Genomic DNA, 19200 nt, shown 5'->3' on the forward strand with positions numbered 1-19200 from the left:
GCAATACAAACTCAACTCTGATCTCCAGCATCTGCAGACCTCACTGTCTCCACATAAATTCAGATGCTAGGAATACAACAAGTGACTTAAACCCTAGTGTGATTGATTCACATAAATAAATCTTGAACGATCCAAAATGAATTAATTTAGTGATCAAACTCAATGGTTCATTGTTAGAGATTTTTTGCATTCATTCTGGGATAGTGGCTATTGCTGGCAAGGTCATAGAGTCATCGAGATGTACAGCATTTCTAATTGTTTCTCAGAATGTGAAGATGAACATCTTCATGAATCATGTTCCATAGGGAGGGATTTTGGCTCAGTGACAGTGAACAAATGGAAATGCATTTCCAAGTCTAGATGGTACATAACCTTGGGCGGAGATTCTGGGTGTTGGTCTTCTATTTGAGCCACAATATGCCTGTGGTGGATGGGGTGTGGTGAGAACTGAATTTGGCAGGAGCAACACTTAATAAAACTACAGGTCTTCAGTGGTGTTGAGTTTTGTAAGTGTTGAGGCTCCACTCATACAGAGAAGTGCTGTGTACCCAATTACATTCTAATCTTGATGATTAATGGTGGTGAGGTTATAAATCATGCAAACCCTTTGTATGTTATCATAGATACATTTTTACTATATCTAAAGATGTCAATCAGCCTTGTCTTCTTTTTAACTTTGTTGATGGGATATGGGCATCACTGACTGGGCCAGTATGTCTCAGACTGTGCTTCTTCTGTTGAATTCATAACCAAATTATATTGAATGAGTTTCTGGTGACAACTTCATGACATTCTTAAACAGTTTATATGGTGAAAAATACTAAGCACTTGGAGGTTAGTCTTTGTTCAAAATCAAAACTTTTGAGACGTGCATGAGTAAACAGTCACTGATTCATCAACAAGGGTCACTCTTTGTGTTAAATAACATTGTTGCTGAATCAAGAAAAACAATTCGTTTGTGACCTTTGTACCCTTCATTACGTAAGGGAATGTATTGTAGAATTCAACAGAAGCTTAAATATTTTTACCAATGGCAGTTTGCCAACTGAATATGCATTAACAATGTTCTTTCGGCCTAAATGCAATTAGGTATTGCAAAGATTGGATTCCGCTTCATGTGTATTTGTGGCATTAGTGGAATATAAGAAGCAAACATGAATTTTATTATCTCAGTGTGAACCTCTTTAGTCTTTGATTTGTTTCAATAGAATACCTTATATCTTTGAAAACTGACCCATTTTACCATTTGAGGATTCAGAATGTGATTTTCAGTTCTTCAGCAATTGTACTGGGCCCATTTAGAAGTACAGCAGGTTGGAAATTTTGAGGAAGGTGCAGAATAAATAGAAGAATTTATGCTGCTAGTTTAAGATAAATTACATACACTTTTTATCAAAATTATGAGCATAATTGATAAACCATTGTGAAATTGTGCACCATAAACACATAAATTGAAAATAATAACTGTTAGTGTCCTTGTTTATCATACACCAGTGTTAGTTGGTAGATACATTGGATACCAGTTCAACAGATGTGAGGTAAATTTGTGATGATTCGGCAATGACTTTTATACATGAGATTCTATGGGATGTGATGTGCCATTCTTAGTATCTTGTCAGCTGACAGTATTCAGAAGCTAGAGAAGATGCAACAGAATATTAGCATTTCCAAAGACCTGCAATGGCTAATAGTATACAGAACTGTTGCTCACTTGTGTACTCCTATTGTACTGAAGACACAAAGAATCTGAGGGCTGGTAAAGACCTGTCACATCTTGCAGTCTAGTCGACAGGCCTGAAGCATCATTGCTTTTTTGGAAAGCCTGTTCTGTGTCCCTCCCCATCCCTCAAAGGCAGTGAATGTTCTCTGAGGTAGGTAAATTTATTCAGTGATACAGAGCGGATGATTCTATTCTGACTTCATGCCTGTACCATTTGTTTCCCTGCTTGTTATGGGGATGTGGCAGTTTTCAGGGTTTTGTTTCTAATGATTTCCTCACAGGTTTAGAGTTAATGGAGTCCTTGTCTGAACTCAGCAGTGCAGAAATTCTTCTGCCACAAGCTGTGACATGCTCGACCACCTCGGAAGTTTAAACAAGTTGTTTGCGGTGGGTGGGAGGGAGTGGTGGTGTGATGGTGGGGAAGCGATGAAAAAATATAGTCTCAACAGCACTGATAAAATGTTGTTAGATGGTCACGTGTACATAGTGTTAAGGTTAACAATGCCTACCCAAAATTTATTGCATTAATTTGCATCCTTTGAAATAATTCAGTGGTAGAATCCACAACACAACAGTGTTGATATTTCCATGAATTGAATGTTATATTTGAGAAGTCAAATGCAGCTTACTTTTTACAGAAAATTCAAGAATGAACAATCTTTGAAAACTATGGAGAAAACATAAACTGACGTGAACTGTTTTAATGATTCTGTTGTTACCAATTAATATTTGGATCCACCACCTCAATACTTGATTGCATGAGACCATTGACTGCAAGCTATCTCCCTGAGGTTTGTTTAATTTCATGATTACTTCAATTCAATCTTCTAAGTCACACTTTCCCAGAATATATGAAGGATGGTAAAAAGAAACTACGAGGATATAAATTGTTTAGTATCTGATTATTTTATTCATACCATAAAACATGTTTTCATTATTGAGGTATGCGGTCAATTTAGTCTAGCTCAACACCACTGGGCAGGAACAATGAATGAGTTAAAATCTAGACTAATGAAATAAGTAAAATTACAGTTAAAAACAAAATAAAGACTAGCTCCACAAAGATGTTTTTAATGGAATTTGCATTAAGACCAAGTTGCAAATTCACTGTGGAAATGCTAGCAGGAGGCAGCATTCAAGAGTTTTAATTCTTGGAAATGTTACCTTCTCCTACCATAATGTTTCCTCTTTCGCTATAACCCACTTCAGCCCAGTAGTATTTATCTTTCAATAGAAACAATTCACTTAGGCATTTGACTTCTGCAATTATCTCACTTCCCACCCCTCTGACTTAACATCATTCCCACTGGCTTCAGGTGGGAGACAGATGTTCAATATTACACCAAGTTGTTAAAACTTTCCAGGCCTCATTCTGATCTCTTCTTCCCATTGCAAGACCTCCTTTGGGCATCTATGTCCTATTCTGCTCAGACTTAAAATCGATCACCATATTTCTTAATTAGCCACCAGCTGAGGGTTGAAGAAGCAGTAACAGCTGGTTTCAAAGTTTCTCCATACGTAACTGTTTAGAAGGGCAACATAGTTGAATTTCCTTCTGAAAAATGTTTTCTGTTAAGGTAATTATCCAATTCTGTTTTGAAGGCCTCAGTTGAAATTCCTTCCACCACACCCTCAGGCAGCACATTTCCAGATCCTAACCACTTGCTGTATATTTTTTATCTTTTTTGTTGCTGTTAATTCTTTTGCCAAGCACATAGATCAATGTGTGTTTTGGGTATTTAAAGGGATAAATATTTGTCTTTCAATATAATCAACTATGTATGTCATTTGGGTCTCAATCCTTGCCTAACAGGAACTGATGGCCGATCTGTTCTATCCAGACATTCAACTGTCTATGCAATGGTGATGCGTCAGTTGGCTCAGTGGTTAGTGAACAACACTAAAAGCATGGGTTCAATTCCCATACCAACTGAGGTTGACATGAAGAATTCTCCTTCTCAACCTTTCCCCTGACCTGAGGCATGTTGACGCCTCAGCTTAAACCGCCACCAGTCATCTCTCTCTCTCTTTAACAAGAGAGAGAAATCTATCTTACCATTTAGTTGAGACGTAGCCTTTGTATCCTTGCCAATCAAATGAATTATATTAGAATAAGGTGCCAACTTGTGCATCAATATTTCTTCTACCTCTGCAGGTATTTATTTTAAGATATCCAACCCTTGAAATGAAGAAACATGGGGTGTTTCCAGTATTTAGGCATCAAGGCAGCACCCAGGAAACCTGGTGCAGACTTCTAAGATGGAGTACTGATTAACATATATGAGTTGTACATTGATGGAATGGAACCCTTTCCTATTGATGGCTAATTGTTTGATGATTATACTCTGTGTTTGGTGCATAGGTTGCTGGCACATGTGTAGAGAATATGTTTGTGAAGAATGTAAGTGTTCCTTCTGCAAGAGGCTTGTAAAAAATAAATTTTGTGTAAAACATAAGGCTCAGTGCTGCAGAAGCCACAATCAGAGGTCATAAGGCTCAGTGTGGACCATAGTGGACAGAATATTGCCTTAGCAGACACATACACAAAACCACAAACAGGTCATAAGGCTCAGTGTGGGGGAGAAGTGTTGAGCTAGCAAGCACGTACACAGTTTGCAGCAAAACGGGATGCACGCCAACAAAAGACAACAGCGGGATGTAGTGAAACGGTCAAGCTATGTGGTAAAACAGCCAAGCTAACACCTGCACTTTGTCACGTGTAAGGCCAAATTAAGGCAAGAAACAAACAAGAGTAAGGGGCGACAGGCTTAGAGTAGTGGGAGAAGTAAACAGAGGAGGAGTAAAGTCAGTAGCTTATGATAGGTTTGACGCTTTGCATACTAAGCCAATAAGCTAAAAGAGGAGTATCGAGAGACTCAGCTGAACTGTATAACTTGCAATGTAACATGTTAATCGGGTGTGCCTACTTGTCACCCATTGTTATAAGAATGTTTTAATAAATACCTGCTTCGGAATTTGACTCAGACTGAAATTATTGAAGAGTGAGAGCCATTTCTCACAATTGGGGACGTCGTCCGGGATACTGTCATCACTGGCGGAGTGGTCACCGTCGATGACTGGGAAGACGCGTCCCGTTCCTTTTAGAACCGTCCTGTGTCTTTTGTCAGTGCCCCGTCTGGTTGACTGACGAGGTTCCTAGGGGAGTCATTCCGAACCAGAACAGGAAAATAAGGCAGGCGCAGAATAGTAGGTACAGCTGCAGTCAGGCAACTCCGTGCAAGGACCAAGGTAAGAAAAGAGACCTTTTAGTATTACTTTGGTGACTGGGGGGTGTAATACCTGTCGAATTGAGCGACTGACGGGTAGAACACCACGGGAGGCAGTGAGCCTCGTGGGAAGTAAAATAAGACGCTGGGGAAAACGGATAGAGAAGTCCAGAAAAACATCCCTCCGGAAAGTCCTATGGGAGGGATGTTCCCCTGGGTTTGATTGGGGTTAGAGTCTCCTGGGTTTGATTGGGATTAGACTCCCCTAGGTTTGATTGGGGTTAGAGTCCCCTAGGTTTGATTGGGGTGAGAGTCCCCTAGGTTTGATTGGGGTTTGAGTTAGAATTGCCTTGGTGACTGGGAGTGTTGATATCTGTCAAATTAAGGGACTGGCAAGTTGACCACTATGGGAGGTAAAGGAAGCAAAAATGAGGTGCCTGGGATAAAGGGTAAAGAACTCCCAGAAGACATCCCTCCAGGAAATCCCTTGGGACGGATGTTGAAAAATTGGAAAAATAATTCTTGTACAAGGGAGAAGGATAAGAAATCTGTGATAAAATATTGTTGTTTTATCCGGACCAAAGAGAGTATTCGTCCACCATTGGTCTTTTGGCCAAAATATGGGTCGAAAGAGGATTGGGTCTGTCAATTGTTGAAGTCATGTATTAATGAAAAACAATCTTTCTGTAAAGAGGAGTCCGACTACGCCTCCTGCTGGCAGGACAGTTGAGAAGCGCGTTTATATTGTATATAAACTATGACAGGAAAGGAGGAAAAGTCACCCTCAGCACCCCCTCCCCCTTGGGACGTTCTTGACCATTTGCCCCTGCCATATGACACACCCCCTGCAAAATGAGCCTGACAATCTACAAGCCGATGACGCTGGGTTAGGGGTGGCGGCTGGTAGCGAGCAAGTGGAGGGGGAAAATGAGGAACAGGTGAAGGTTGTGAAACCAAAAGTCCTGAAAGGTGGACTGACGAAGGAACTAAAGCGATTAGAAAAGGATATTGAGGAATATCCGTTCCCGAACGACACCAAGAGACAAATGTATACCCTCTCAGGGAAGTTCCCATAGGACTGGGAATAATTGGCTTCGTAAATGCCCCTTTAACAAGCGGCGAAGTCAGGACCTTTAAGAAGGAGATGAAACTCCTTATTGAAGATCCTGTGGGTCTATCTGAGCAAGTAGATCAATTTCTAGGTCCCAACCTATACACTTGGATGGAGTTGATGTCTATTTTAAATATTCTCTTCACTGGGGAAGAGAGCGGGATGATCAGAAGAGCAGCTATGAGGTTGTGGGAATGAGAACACCCCTCTGGGAAGGGAGTTATGTCAGCTGAACAGAAGTTTCCCAATACAGACCCAGGCTGGGGGAACAACGAGGCAGCTGACCAAACCCAGATGAAGGACCTCAAAGACTAAATAATAAAAGGAATTTGAGAGGCAGTCCCTAAATCCCAGAATTTAACAAAGGCAGTTGAGGTCCGACAAGAGAAAGATGAGACTCCCTCAACATTTTTACTGAGGCTGCGGGACTCAATGAGAAAGTATTCGGGTATGAATCCTGAGGATCCAGTAGCTCAGGGCCTCCTCAAAGTACATTTTGTGACTAAGGCATGGCCGGATATCCAAAAGAAAATACAGAAAATAGAGGGATGGAGTGAGAAATTATTGGATGAATTATTAAGAGAGGCACAGAAAGTGTCTGTAAAAAGGATGAGAAGCAAAAACAGAAGACAAAAATGATGGTAGCTACGGTTGATGAGGTGGTCAAGAAAAGAGTGGAACCGATAATAAGCAACCAGAGTGATGGCTGGCGGTTTGTTGAAAATAGAGGTGGGGAAGAGAATGAGGAAAACCCTTTAGGGGGTCCAGTTGACAGGGACAGGGATCAAGGTGGAAATCCCCACAGGCGGGATGTTACTAATGTGGAAAGACAGGTCACTTGAAGTGGGAGTGTCTGGATCTGAAAAGGGAAGAGAGGGCGTTAACGCTTATGAACTTTGATGAAGAATAGGGGCACCAGGGGTTCCTGCCCCCGGGGACCCACCGGGAACTCTTGATAAATCTAAAGGTGGGACCTCATAACGATGATACAATTTTCTTAATAGATACGAGGGGCAGCACGATCATCCTTAAATTTTATAACCAAAGGAGTACAATTTACAAAACAAAAGGTAATAGTGTCCGATGCAAAGGGGGAAGGATTTACAATCCATTTGAACCTATGACGATCGAAAGTGATGAAGGAAAAATTGAGGACAATTATTAAACATTCCGGATATAGGAAGCAGTTTGTTAGGAAGAGACTTAATTATATTATTAGGACTAGGGATCGTGGTGAGTGACTGACAACTAGTAGTAAAAATGGCCCTTTTGACAAAGGAACAGGAAAAACAAATAGACCCCACAGTATGGGCACGGGAAGGCAATCGAGGGGGATTGCAGATTCCCCCTCTCAAGATCAGCTTGAAACAGGTGGGGGAGACGGTATGTGAAAGACTACCTGATTTCAACTGAAGGAAGAAGGGGGATACAACCCATGATTGAGAGATTAATTAGGGACGGCCTGCTGGAACCCTGTACGACCCCCTATAATACCCCCATTTTGCCAGTAAAGAAAACAGATGGTACCTATCATCTGGTACAAGACCTAAGGGCACTTAACAGGATAGTACAGACTCGACACCCGGTAGTCCCTAATACTTATACCTTCTTGAGTAAAATCCCACACAGACCACAAGTGGTTCAGTGTGGTGGACCTAAAGGACTCATTTTGGGCATGCCCCTGGCAGAGGAAAGTAGAAACATGCTCACCTTTGAGTGGGAAGACCCAAGAACGGGGCGGAAACAGCAATTATAGATGGACAGTGCTTCCTCAGGGATTCACTGAGTCCCCAAACTTGTTTGGACAGGTTTTAGAACAAATTTTGAAAAGGTTTATAAGTTCCCAAGGGACAAATTTGCTGCAATATGTATATGACCTATTGGTCACGGGAGAAGATGAGAAGGGAACAATGGAAGCAACTAATAAATTGCTACATTTTCTGGGACAACAGGGATTGAGGGTTTCAAGGAACAAATTACAGTATGTAGAAAGGGAAGTAAAATACTTAGGACACTTGGTCAGTGAAGGAAAAACGAAAATAAGTCCTGAAAGGATTGAAGGGGTAGTTGGAATGCCACTCCCTCGGACTAAACGGAAATTGAGGAAATTTCTGGGGCCAACAGGATACTGTAGATTATGGATCGAGTCGTATGCCCAAAAGACAAAGAAATTATACCTAAAATTGCTGGAAGAAGAACCACAGTTGTTAAAGTGGACAGAGGAAGAAAAAGAATTAGTAGAAGGATTGAAGGAAAGTTTGATCCATGCCCCTGTCCTTGCGTTGCCTTCCCTAGATAAGCCCTTTCACTTGTTTGCCAACGTTGATAAGGGAGCAGCCTCGGGGCCCTGACCCAGCGATGGGGAGGGATGAAACAGCCGGTAGCATTCTTGTCTAAATTATTAGATCCAGTTTCTAGAGGGTGGCCAGAGTGTGTGCAGGCAGTAGCAGCAACTGCGCTACTGGTGGAAGAAAGTCGAAAACTCACATTCGGCGGGGCATTGATAGTAATCACCCCGCATCAAGTACGGGCCATACTGAACCAGAAGGCAGGGCGGTGGCTAACGGGCTCTAGAATTTTAAAATACGAAGCAATTTTAATAGAGAAGGATGACCTTACATTGATCACAGACACTTGTCTGAATCCAGCTACTTTTCTACGGAGAGGGGAGGACATAGTTCCTTCAGACCTACAACACGACTGCCTTGACATTATAGAGTATCAGACTAAAGTAAGAATGGACCGTAGAGACGTCCCTCTCCACGCAGGGGTCAGACTGTTTGTGGATGGGTCCTTCAGAGTAATTGAAGGCAAAAGATGTAATGGATATGCGGTAGTGAACGGAATAGAGGGGAATGTAGTCGAGGCTGGTAGGCTGTCCAATGACTGGTCGGCACAGACCTGCGAACTCCATGCGCTAGATCACGCCCTTAAGACTCTAGAGGGGAAGGATGGAACTGTCTACATGGATTCTAAATATGCCTTCAGGGTGGCATACACATTCGGGAAAATATAGCAGGAGAGAGGACTGGTAAACAGTAGAGGTAAAGAACTGGCTCATGAGGCATTAGTACAGCAAGTATTGGAATCCCTTTTGCTGCCAAAGGAGATAGCCATTGTCCACATTAATGATCATCAGAGAGGAGATGATCTCAAGATAAGGGGAATTAGGCTGGCGGATGAAGTTGCTAGGAGGCAGCTTTGAACTCACAGGTCACCCAGACATTTATCTTGGTCCCGACAATACAGGAACCTAAGGGGAGACCCCTACTTAGTGCTAGGGAAGAGAAGGAGTTGGGGGAACTAGGGCTACAAAAACGGTAGAAGGGAAATGGGTGCTACCCGATGGTCAGGAAATGTTATCTAAGATGCTGATGTGAGAAATAATGGCTGTCTTTCTTCAGGGGAGTCATTGGGGAGTGCAGGTAATGTGTGATTTGGTTCTTAGAAAATATGGATGTAAAGGGATATACACAATTGCCAAACACATATGTGAAGGCTATATAACATGTAAAAAGATAAACAAAAAGATACAAAGGAAACAGGTCCCAGGTGGGAGAGACCCTGGGCTAAGACCATTCCAGAGCATACAGGTGGATTACACTGAATTGCCCGGGTAGGAAGGCTATGTACATGTTGGTTATAGTAGACCATTTATCCGGTTGGGTGGAAGCATACCCCCTGGTCACAGCAACAGCAAGTGGGGTGTCTAAGATCATTCTTGAGCAGATAGTTCGCCGGTATGGGATAGTGGAGTGTATAGACTCAAATCAGGGAAGCCACTTCACCTCTAAGATGCTCCAGGGAATAATGCAAAGCTTGGAAATCTCCTGGGATTTTCACATCCCTTGGCACCCTCCGTCTTCAGGGAAGGTCGAGAGGATGAACCAAACTCTTAAAAGACAGTTGTCCAAATTGGTATTAGAGACCAGACTCCCTTGGACCCGATGTTTGCCGATAGCACTCCTACGAGTGCAAATGGCTCCAAGGAAAGATTTGGGCTGCCATACTTGGGGACGACAGGGGGACTGCCGATCCCCGAGACTAAGGACTTGTTCTTAAAAAAGTATATACTGGGCCTGTCCTCCTCTTAGTCTTTTCTCAGGAGACAGGGTTTACTCGCATAGACTCCACCTCTCAATTCTGCTGTTCATCCAATCCGACCGGGAGATTGGTTCCTTATGAAGTCATGGACAGAGACTAAATTACAACCAGATTGGGAAGGGCCATACCAGGCTCTTCTGACTACCGAAACGGCGATAAGGATGGCGGAGAGAGGTTGGACTCACTACACCAGAATTAAGGGACCAGTGGAGTCTCCGGTTGAGAAAGAAGTCTGGACAGCGAATCAGCGAAAGAACCATTGAAACTCAGGCAAAAGAGACTTTGAGTAACTGAGTATACAGTGGCGAAGCGAGCACGGGATTATTTCTGTAAGATTGTATATTAAGTCTCTCGGTGCTTCAGCACTATTTTTGGAATGAGGTGCATGAGATATATGATCTTAGCTCTTCTAGTCTTGGGGTTTCCAACCTTGGTGTGGTCCTCTTACCTGGTGATAACGGTCCCTGAGAGTGCTAATCCGCAAGTAATAGATACTGATGCCAGCAGCCTAGTTGATTGTGCAGATGTAGAAAATCAGAGACAGTACAGCTACTCAGAGGTACACATTAAGTCCTACAGGAATGGTACTTGGATTAATCAACTCGTCACAATACACCGGCGCCCCTTTCAGCCAACTCTTGAGTGTCCCCATACAAAATGTAACCCGATATATTTAACAATAAAGAAAACCACATGGCTGAGGTGGTTCTAGGAGGGGATTCCTATCAGGTCCAATTAAATGAAACATTTGGGATAGAGATGAAGGCAAACAGAAAGTTTTTCTCGGGCTGTCGTTTCCGCATACAGATGGGCAGAGGAAAGTGGCCAGTCGAAGTGAATGAAAAGAGCACTCAGATGTCACAGGTATATCCCTTCGCCCATCCCATCGACTCTAAGGTGGTACAAATTATAAAGATAAAGAACTTAAAACAGACCATTGAAATAGAAATTGATTACAGGGATTCAAATGCGTGGTTTGAATGGGTAAAGTACACTGTGAAAAGTCTAAACAAGAGCAATTGCTATGCATGTGCCTCTGGTAGGCCTGTGGCCCAAGTAGTTCCCTTTCCGCTTGGGTGGCAGCAAGACAGGGAGGGCTTGAAATGTATGATAGTCCTGTGTCAGGATAAGATTGCGTGGAATACTTCCCTATCACTAATGTTCCGTCCCTTGGAGAAGAAAGATTTAAAACCCTCCACCCCCCCCACATTTTTGGCCATGGTCGGTATTCACACGTCGTGTGTTAGCAGACAAGGTCTAAATCAGTTCAGAGACTTGGGGGAGCTGAAATCGTGTATCGATATTGAAAATATGACTGGAATAGATAAGGGAGGGAACTACTCAGGGCTGCAGGTTCCCTAAGCGGATCTGTGGTGGTACTGTGGAGGGGGAATGCTGAGACCCACCCTACCTCCAGATTGGGGAGGCACATATGCAACTGTGCAATTGGCAATCCCATTGACCTTGGCATTTGAAAAGGAAAAGGTTGTCACAAAAAGGGGAGTAAAAGATCATTATTGGTTACCTCTTTTGATGATCATATATATCTGGACTCTATAGGAGATCCTAGAGGGGTGCCGGATGAGTTCAAGGCTCGCAACCAGATTGCAGCAGGCTTTGAGTTGGCTCTCTTCTGGTGGGTAACGGTCAACAAGAATTTGGATTGGATAAACTATATTTTCTATAATCAACAACGGTTCATTAACTACACTACGGATGCAGTCAAGGGTATAGCAGAGCAGCTTGATGAACCAGCAGAATGGCTTGGGAGAACAGATTGTCCTTAGACATGATCCTAGCCGAAAAAGGGGTCATGTGCGTGATGTTAGGGGGGAGTTGTTGTACCTTTATTCCAAATAACACAGTGCCTGATGGTTCAATCACTCGAGCCCTGCGCGGGTTGACTACCTTGGCAGAGGAATTGGCTGAGAATTCAGGGGTAGACACTTCTCTCACTGGGTGGCTAGAATCCTGGTTTGGGAAATGGAAAGGTATAGTGGCCTCCATACTCACCTCCTTGATAGTGGTTGCTGGAGTACTGATAGCTATAGGATGTTGCATCATACCTTGTGCACGGGACTAACCCAGCAGCTGATTGAAACGGTCCTGACTAAACAAATGCCCCTAATTTGTAGTCAGCGCCAGGAACTTTACCCTTTGAACCATGAGGAGATGAATGATTTTGAAGATGTTTCCAACATAGTTGAGGTCTCAGGGATGCTGCTGACAAACTTGGATGTAGCCTGTGCATAAAGTAACAATTATTATCCTAAAAGAAAAGGGGGAATTGTGGAGAATATGTTTGTGAAGAATGTAAATGTTCCTTCTGCAAGAGGCTTGTAAAAAATAAATTTTGTGTAAAACATAAGGCTCAGTGCTGCAGAAGCCACAATCAGAGGTCATAAGGCTCAGTGTGGACCATAGTGGACAGAATGTTGCCTTCGCAAACACATACACAAAACCATAAACAGGCCATAAGGCTCAGTGTGGGGGAGAAGTGTTGAGCTAGCAAGCACGTACACAGTTTGCAGCGAAAAGGGATGCACGCCAACAAAAGACCACAGCGGGATGTAGTGAAACGGTCAAGCTATGTGGTATAACAGCCAAGCTAACACCTGCACTTTGTCACGTGCAAGGCCAAATAAGGCAAGAAACAAACAAGAGTAAGGGGCAACTGGCTTAGAGTAGTGGGAGAAGTAAACAGAGGAGGAGTAAAGTCAGTAGCTTATGATAGGTTTGACGCTTTGCATACTAAGCCAATAAGCTAAAAGAGGAGTATCGAGAGATTCAGCTGAACTGTATAACTTGCAATGTAACATGTTAATCGGGTGTGCCTACTTGTCACCCATTGTTATAAGAATGTTTTAATAAATATCTGCTTCGGAATTTGACTCAGACTGAAATTATTGAAGAGTGAGAGCCATTTCTCACACATGGTACATGCATCATCACAACACCACAGATGAATGACTGCTGACAACCAGGACAAACTGCCTGGCTTTGTGTCTGCAAACGAGGAGCCCTGAGATGCTCCCTGGCCTAATCCAGGGAAGGTGAGTGTTTGCATCCTAGCAGTAGTATTACAATGAAAGGTGTTGGTGCAGTTCAAAATGCAGAAATAGAGAACTGTTTTCTGAGAGGCTCAGAGAAATGCCATGGTGATGTGTTTAGGTTGGTAAATGTCAAATGCCAACTTTTGTGGAGGGGCCGACTGCAGATAGTTGCTGCTGGGGCATAACCTGATCTTCTGATGACTGCTGTCCAAGATGAAGGGTCAGAGGAACAAGTGATGTGCTAGAGCTGCCATGTACTCGCTCTGACTTTCATATTGGGCACTGTCACTGTCCAGGTTCTGTCTCTTGCATGGGAGTATAGGAAAATGAATGACAATGAAATGCATTTAGGCACTAATGGCATGTAAACACAAGCAAAAATGCTCTTGCTGCTCCCCAGTGAGATTCCCTCCTGACAGCAGAGAATCAAATCTTTTTATTTACCCAATGTTGAGAACCCAGTTTTTTTTAATCTCACCATGTTTTCCCACTGACACATGATAGAAAATGTCATTCAGGGCCTGAGAAGAGTCCACCCTATATTGTGCTCAATGTTGCTGGAAAAACCATGTGTTCATATTGCACATTGTTATTCTTGTGGTAATTGGCTATTATATGGAGGTGCTTCACAGAAACACCATGAATTATGTATGTATCTCCAGAACTTACTGATCAGGTTATGCTATTCCAACATTTGCAGCATTCAAATGCACCTTGTTCTAACCCTCACTGTCAACTCACCACCAGAGCAAGTTACGTCTAATAATTAATGTGATAATTGTTAATAAAAAAGCATAGAACTACAGATGCTTGAAATAGGAAACAAAACCAGAATTTGCTGACGAAACTCAGTGGGTCTGGAAGTATCTGTGGAGGGAAAGCAGAGTTAACTTTTCTGATCCAGTGACCCTTCTTCAGATAATGTGATCGACACTGGTGGCCCTGAAAGAGAACAATTAATTCAATTTCATTCCTTCATGTTGTTTGAAAATTTAAAGTTGTAAAGCTTAAATTTTAAAATTTAAAATAAAAATCTGTTAGTAATGGGCTGCTGTTGTGGGGGTTCGATTGGGTAGAAATGTCCTCCACAGCGTGCACTGGCAAGAAGGCCTTTAGCACTGGGCCTCACTCTACCATCAGGACACTGCCACAATCCACATAATTTCCAAAAGCTCTGGATACCCAAGGCCATATTGGCTCTGCTAGCAGCTAGAGTGATGAAATTCCCCACCCATCTGCCTCCATGTTCTCCCTCTTTGGACCCTAAATATTCAACTCCATGCCGCAGCAGCTGAAGAGCAACATGTGACTCATGACGCAGTTAACTACACCTTATTTGTAGTGATTCATTTAAAAGAAAATGTAATGCCATGGCAAAAGATTTTGTAATTGTTGGTGAATCATCAAGATTGGGAAATATTTTGACCTTTGAGAACAAGTTTTGACAAGTTGTTTATAAATTGATCATTGAGGTTAATTAAAAGGAAAAATTGCTGCGTTTGCATAGTTAACATCTAATTGAAACATGCCAGTAAACTAATGATCAAATCTCTGTTTTTATGCTGATATTTATAATTTAGTTTTCAGATTTCTTAATCATGACAGATGCTGTAAATTCTGAAACTAGTATGTTTTATGTTTTGACCAGTGAGGCAATTGCTCACAAATAGAAAAGGTGGATAATCAATCAGATACCAATGTATTGACTGGTTTCATTACTAACTACCGATTACTGGGATCTGTTGTAGATGCTCGGTAAATAAGAATTTACTTCCATGTTGAGTATCAGTTAAAACAATTTGCAAATCACCTACCAAAAAATACTTACTTTTTTTCAGCTAAAAATTAAAACTAAAAAACAGATTTGGCCAACAAAATGAAGAATGCATACATTATATGTGGCTTTTTAAGATATTATTTATATAATAATCAAACATAATGAAAATGCTTAGAGACAATACAGTAATGATACATTTCCTATATGTTACTTGTAGTTTAATTATGATTAAAGTACGATTTTGTTGAACTTCCTAGTTGTGCTGGGAGGTTGCATCTTGCAGGTCAATGTTTTGTTTAATATACAACTAAGAAGAAACAAAGTGAAGATATCATCTTCCTAACATAATCTGCTTTCTTCTCAACATCAGTCCCTTTTTTTAGCATTATTCTTTACATACAAGCTTGCAGCCTTAATTTACACAAGAGTCCAGAAAGGCAGAATAAGAGTTTTACTGGACACGTAATCCACAGTTAAAGAAAAAAATGTCAACAGATTAGAGGTAAGAAAGAAGCATTAAGGGGATGCTTGCAGTAGAGACGTCTCTTCATGTGGAGATGAGGAGTACTATGGATGAATGGGACTGAAAGAACTGCCCAATGAAGCAGCTTCCTGATGAAAGAGTTTATGGGATACAAACGAGAGGATTATAAGAATATTCATGATCTATTTGGGTTGGCAGGTGAGTTTGGCCTCAACAGATCATCCTTTAAGTAAACAGTGCACAAAGAGTTTGGTTACCAGGATGAAAGTGTAGCAACAGAGTTCCTGATCTACTTAAACAGGACATATGACAAATTCCTACTCATTCCAAGCTGAGGCATTAACTAAAGCTTTCATGTTTGAAGTGCTGTCTGTAATGAAATCATAGGAAGTCATGTGATATGCCTTAAAAAAGAGACTTGCTTCTTTGCTGGTTCAGATACAGTGATCAATGTTCTTGTGTAAAATACTTCATCTTAAATAGTTTTATGAAATAATATTGATCACATTAGTTTATTTTAAAAATACTATCAGAGCTGAAAACGTCTATATATTGGAAAATGAATCACATTTAGTGATCAACTTGTTTCAAACAACATTAATAGGTTTGAGGCAATAAGGAATGTCAAATAACTGTTTTGCAAATGTTTAGTTTTAGATAGTTTTTGTTTAATTATGACATATTGTATAAAAATATTACAATGTATAAATTAGTGAAATATTTCAACCCATAGTGTCCACTGGAAAGATGCTCTGTGAGAGAGTTCAGAAATAACCTGCTAACAATGAGTCATAACTTTTCACGCAACTGCTTTTGATTTTAAAGCTAAGGAATCTTTATTGATCAAGACCATTTGCAGCTGCTAAGTTTCAGTACTGAAATTGCAATTATAGTTATACAATTAGTTCTGTTGATAGTATGGAAGAGTATTGGTCGACATATGATTTTACAACTAAGTAAGTGATCATTAACCTTGCAAAGATCACAACATTATTTTGGCATCGAAATGAAAAAGGCAAGATTGCATTTATAGATTATTCATAGACTTGAAAATTGTCCAAAGATAACCAGCTTGTACAATCCACAACTGCTTGAGACCACCCAGAAACCAACCATTACAATTGTACATTTCTTTAGATGATTGTTTTGAATTTGATATTTTGATGTAAAACATATTTTAAATCTATTTGAAGATTTAACAAAATGGCATGCAGTGTATTGCTTCAAAATTTGATGACTTTCATCCAAAGGGATACAAGCTAAAATTGTTTCTTAATTGTTCAGATGAAAGAAGCAAGGAAAATGCAATTGTTTCTGCAGATTCAGAAATATACATGGATTGTATATTTTAGAAACATGTAGAATTCGGAAATCCAAAAGTTAGCAAAAGAATAATTACTGATGCTTTCATTATTTGAACAAAACACCAGACTTAAAAACAAACTGCATTACTTTTTCCTAAGATTTGTAATTAAGAACCTCCGAGGGATCATTTATCAGGTATTGCTATTGCTAGGTTAAAGTTGGAGTTTCACTCAAGATTGGCAAATATTGAACTAATGTCTCCAGCTGCACAGCAGTCTCGAGGTTGTTGACAGCAAGCAGAAACCATCATTGTTGTCTTTGTACTGGTGGAGTGCATCATGGTATGGGTTGTAGTAAGGACATCTCTGTGTCAATAAACATGGGCTTTGTTGTTATCCATGTAGAAAGTAGAACTTGGAATGTTTGCTCAGTCAATTTGAAGTTGTTATTCCCTCTCCTAACAACAATTGTCTAAGTGTCATTTTACTTCAGTATGCTTTAAACGAAAGATTGTTCAAACATTTTCAATTAAGTTAGTCAATTAATAAATTAATTCCTGATCGCTTTTAACTTCTCACATTTACTATGATTTGCTTTTTGATAATTATGGACATTGATGAGTTTCTTTGATCGATAGCTGGTTTATTGATAATCATGATGACATGACATAATTCATAATTCATCATAGATAATCACCAAAATAAAAATACAATAAAAATGTAAAATAATAAGAGGATTGTACAATTATGGACATTTTAGAATACAAATAACTATAATAGATTTTAAAATGTGGATGTTCTTAAACTCAAATTATACCTTGTCAAGTTGAGTTTAAGCTCTCAATCATTTCCATATTATTTATGAGCTATATACAGTAAAATATTGGGGTGTCTCTATCTATTAAAATTATGCCTTTTCTCTTTAATTTAATAATGTTTACATTTGAATAATTGTGGCAAAAGATCCTAGGAATGGGAAGTGTGATTGAAGAGTTTTCTCACCAAGTCCAGACTGCCTCCACTGCTTTCAGCAACAGGGCACAGATTCAGTTGTTTAAATGTATACGTATCACCAAGGATCACTTTCAACTGGGGGAGTAAGGATGTTTGTTAAAAGTACTCAGGAAAATGAACCATAGCATATGCAATATATTTTGAAGAGAAGAGAAAAGTATTTGTTTATTTATTATTACACAGCCATAATGACGTAACCTTGCTTCTTTCCTGGATTTCTTCAAACCTCTCTCAGTCCACATTTTAATGTTATCCACCTGTCTGATTATTTTCTTCTCCTTTTCTGTTTCACTGTCAATTTGCCTTCAGTTGTTGCTAGGACAAGGCTGTCACATTTTTGTTTCCAATGCCTGAACTGGCTAATTTTCTAATTAATAATAACTTCTAATTATGGATTCCTGAACTTCTAATTCTGATCTAACCCAGTCATTTGCCTTTCTGCCCATCCTTTAGATTTTGAGCTCCTCTTGGCACACTTACATTTCAAAAGCTGCTATCCTTCTAACAGGCTCTTTCTTCAAAGTCCAACTCTTGCATCCACGTAGTAAAAGCCACTCCACTTTACTCATAGAGTCATAGAGACGTACAGCACGGAAACAGACCCTTCGGTCCAACTCGTCCATGCCGACCAGATATCCCAATCCAATCTAGTCCCACCTGACAGCACCCGGAACTTATCCCTCCAAACCCTTCCTATTCATATACCCATCCAGATGCCTTTTAAATGTTGCAATTGTACCAGCTTCCATCGCTTCCTCTGGCAGCTCATTCCATACATGTACCACCCTCTCAGTGAAAAAGTTGTCCCTTAGGTCTCCTTTATATCTTTCCCCTCTCACCCTAAACCTATGCCCTCTAGTTCTGGACACCCACATTAAAGGGAAAATAATTTTTCTATTTATCCTATCCATTCCCCTCATGATTTTATAAACTTCTATAAAGTCACCCCTCAGCCTCCAACACTCCAGGGAAAACAGCCCTAGCCTACTCAGCCACTCCCTATAGCTCAAATCCACCAACCCTGGCAACATCCTTGTAAATCTTTTCTGAACCCTTTCAAGTTTCACAACATCTTTCCGATAGGAAGGAGATCAGAATTGCATCCAATATTCCAACAGTGGCCTAACCGCAACATGACCTCCCAATTCATGTACTCAACACTTTGACCAATAAAAGAAAGCATACCAAATGCCTTCTTCACTATCCTATCTACCTGCGACTCCACTTTCAAGGAGCTATGAACCTGCACTCCAAGGTCTCTTTGTTTAGCAACACTCCCTAGGACCTTACCATTAAGTGTATAAGTCCTGCTAAGATTTGCTTTCCCAAAATGCAGCACCTCTTATATCAGACAGTTTCAGCCTCATGCAATAATACTTAATGGACCGGCCGTGTCTCTTAATTTA

General features: G+C 40.7%; 1 pseudogene; it reads left to right on the forward strand.

Moving 5' to 3' along the window:
- Positions 1–10855: 10855 nt before the first annotated feature.
- Positions 10856–12415, forward strand: LOC122556379 (annotated as a pseudogene).
- Positions 12416–19200: the final 6785 nt, after the last annotated feature.

This window comes from Chiloscyllium plagiosum, chromosome 13 (assembly GCF_004010195.1).
Source record: "Chiloscyllium plagiosum isolate BGI_BamShark_2017 chromosome 13, ASM401019v2, whole genome shotgun sequence".
NCBI classification, from domain to species: Eukaryota; Metazoa; Chordata; class Chondrichthyes; order Orectolobiformes; family Hemiscylliidae; genus Chiloscyllium; species Chiloscyllium plagiosum.